The following is a 3,558-nucleotide window of genomic DNA, read 5'->3' as shown; positions in this document are numbered from 1 at the left end:
TATATATATGTATATATATATATATATGTAAATGTTTGATTTTAATAAATCAAAACCACTGGAAAACAGACTTGGCATTAGTAATTAGTTATATATATATATATAATACTAATTACTAATGCCAAGTCTGTTTTTCAGTGGTTTTGATTTATTAAAAAATAATAATTAGGATGCACACTCACATCTGTTCAAGGTATTTGGAAAATATATTAATAATTTTTACTTGTTTACTTATAGTTTAGAAGCACCCTAGGTTCACAGTCTTATGTGAGAAAAAAAAAAAGTTAAATTGCACACTCACATCTGTTCAAGGTATTTGGAAAATATATTAACTTGTTTAACTTGTTTACTTATAGTTTAGAAGCACCCTAGGTTCACAGTCTTATGTGAGAAAAAAAAAAAAAAAAGTTAAATAAATTCACATAAAGAATGAAGATTGCATTTCCTAGAATTTAGCAAATGTTTTAAACTAGATATTTAATAGATATTTAAAGATGTTTAAGATTTTCTTCACATAATTCCTCATTTTAAAAATCAATTTTGTCATTGACCCAACATGACTTTTTGTAAAGTATAGAATTTTAAATGGCTTCATGAATTCCAGACATTCTTTATTGGCATTGATGGTTCCATGAATTACCTTTAATATCCATGGAACCTTTCCATTTCACAAAAGGTTCTTTGTAGTGGAAAATGGTTCTTTAAATTATGAATAAGTTCTTCACACTAAGAAAAAATGTTTATTTTAAGAACTACTCACTGAAAGGTTCATTGGGGAACCCAAAAATGGCTCTTCAATGGCATTGCTGTGAAAACCCTTCTTGAAACATTTATTTTTAAGAGTGTACCGTTGAAAAATGTACAATCTTCCTACTTTCCCTCCCAACAGTATTTTTCTCCTCTTTCCATCCTTCACTCTCTCTGTCACTTCATCTAGAGAGAGCCAAGGTCTCTTCCCTCCTTCTCTCTTGTGCGGCGTGTTGTTTAATTACAGCGATTAGAGAGTCTCATTCTTTCTCCTCGTCACACTGTCATCAGGGTCGTAGTCAGCTAATTAAAAACATTTACAGACAAGTGGGACGAAGGGAGGCCGGAGAGAAAGACAAAGAACTGTTGAGACAAATTAGAATGAGGGAGAGGAAACAGACAGGAACATAATAGATGGAGACGAGATTTGAGGATTTGGGGAATGACTTCTGCATGAAAAAAAAGCTCCATTATTGACTGTGTCCCATGTGTGTGCTTTTTTGTGAACTCTTATTCACAAGCTTAAATCACTGATAAAAAAGTCAATCAGGATTAGACATCATTGCTTTTGCAGGCCATTATTCACTTAAACAAGATTGTTAATCAATTAAAAATCTCAGTTATGCAGTGGACTTTTGAAATGAGGGATTAAAGTCTGCTCTCTGGGTTTGGGTGTTTGCAGTTTATATCATGCAGTTTCTGAGTTAAAGTCATGTATCTTACACTTGGGGACTATTGACTATTGACTATTTTAATCAAATTAATTACAGGGTGCTGAGATTAATTAATCTAATTAATCACAAACTAAATTTAGCTGTGAAAATACCCCCAAAAGATCATTTAAAGCTATTGTTGTGTTACATGTTTAGGCTACAATGGCCTAACATAAAGTATGGAACATAAAAGAAGATAATTTGAGAAACATCTCAATATTTTTTGTTCATGCAATGAAAGTCACTTGTGACCTAAGCAGCTTAGTTATAAACAGTATTCGAAATACATTCTTTTATGTTGTACAAAAGAAAATAAGTCATTCAGGTTTGAAACAACATGAGGGTGAGTAAATGATGACAGAATTTATTTATTTATGGTGAACTATCCCTTTAATTATACCTTTTTTTAATAAATGAAATGATACTCTAAAGAAGAAACTAAAACTACAAGCAGGTGGCGGTAAATGTCTTTATGAGTCGATTCGTTCAAACGTCTGATTTATTCATGAATTCAGTAAACGGCTCTCTCTTGGGCTACTGAATCACTGGTTCACACGATTCGTTCAAAACGCGGGTTCATTCAGAAACTAAACACCACTGTGTTGCTCAGAGACGCACAAAACAATTCTGCTGTGGCTTTTAGGTAATATTTTCGTTGGCAAAATTGAACAAAAACACACACAATTGTGTTTAAAATATAGCACAATATTAACTTCTTATTTACTGAACTGTTGTATAAAATCGTGTTCTTCGTGACAAAAACAGCACTTGAGCGATATTGCTCTGGCTGCTCGTGTGATATGGCTTATCATATGATATAAATAAATACGAGACAAAAACTTATACAGAGGCATTTTTTGCTCCAATATCTTGAATTTTAGGGCATAACTGCATTTATGGAGTTGTTGCCCTGCATCATATTTGTCAACAGTCCACTGTATGAAATGTAAGATGACGTACAGGTCTGGGGGCGGGGCCAGTGCCTTAAAGGGATAGTTCACCCAAAAATGAAAATGTGATGTTTATCTGCTTACCCCCAGGGCATCCAAGATGTATGTGACTTTGTTTCTTCAGTAGAACACAAATTATGATTTTTAAGTCCAGCCGTGCACAAACCGATCGTTTCGTGTCTTAGGACATCAATGTGTCGTCACGAGCCGCAGGGTTTAATTTGGATTTGTCTGTGCATGTTTTTTTTACTCTCATAGATTTTGTTACCATTGCCATGCATTATACGACTGATAGACTGCAACAGCTGGACTTAAAAATCATAATTTGTGTTCTACTGAAGAAACAAAGTGACCTACGTCTTGGATGCCCTGGGGGTAAGCAGATAAACATCAAATTTTCATTTTTGGGTGAACTATCCCTTTAACTGCGATAACATATTTTAATCACGTTATTTTTCATAACTAATTAATTAAGTTAACGCGGGGGGGGTCTAATTCAACATGCCAATCTAACTTAACATTTTCTTATATTGATATTGTTTATTTCTAACTCCTTAACAGCTCATCAGGCTCTTAATGATTTAATCTATGCCATCTTTTGGAATATCTGAAGGCCATGTACCATAGTTCTTAACTGTAGCATTTGTTATAATAAGACTAGCCTATTAATCATTACCAGGCCAATAATGACTTCTTTTTTTAATTAATCAATATAGCATTTGTTATGAAGAAACAACCGCCTGCACATTTAGAACCAATAGCTACAACATGCCACAGTTGTAGCCTAATATAAATCTATAGGGAAAAATCTATTCCCTTAACAGATTATCTAATATAAATTCTACAACAAGTTAGACTAAATTTTACACAATAAATAAGGCTACAATAAAATGTGATAAATTATAGTAAAGGTGGTCATGAGTGGTTTAAAAATATGTTAGTGCTGGTTCAAGACTGTTTTCTCCTCTTCTGTCTCCTCTTCTCCATTCGTCTTTTTTAGTTTATTTGCTTTTTTTAGATACTGTTCGACTTTCTCCATAGCACTTTAAAGTGGCTGTTTCTCTAAATAATTCAAATCACATCTTTGACCATCAGCTTCGCGATAGGAATGGCTAGCGTAAATCTTATCACTCTTCTCGAGCGCGCTG

At 33.5% G+C, this 3,558-nt stretch overlaps 1 protein-coding gene across 8 annotated transcripts in view; it reads left to right on the top strand.

Moving 5' to 3' along the window:
- LOC107754193 (disks large-associated protein 1-like) overlaps positions 1–3,558 on the top strand; it is a 137,416-nt gene that overhangs the window by 101,297 nt on the left and 32,561 nt on the right. The window lies entirely within an intron of this gene.

The sequence above is a fragment of the Sinocyclocheilus rhinocerous genome, unplaced genomic scaffold, assembly GCF_001515625.1.
Source record: "Sinocyclocheilus rhinocerous isolate Xijiao unplaced genomic scaffold, SAMN03320098_v1.1 scaffold442, whole genome shotgun sequence".
In the NCBI taxonomy this organism is placed as follows: domain Eukaryota; kingdom Metazoa; phylum Chordata; class Actinopteri; order Cypriniformes; family Cyprinidae; genus Sinocyclocheilus; species Sinocyclocheilus rhinocerous.
Note: the sequence above shows the minus strand (reverse complement) of the source record. Positions and strands in the feature narration are given on the sequence as shown.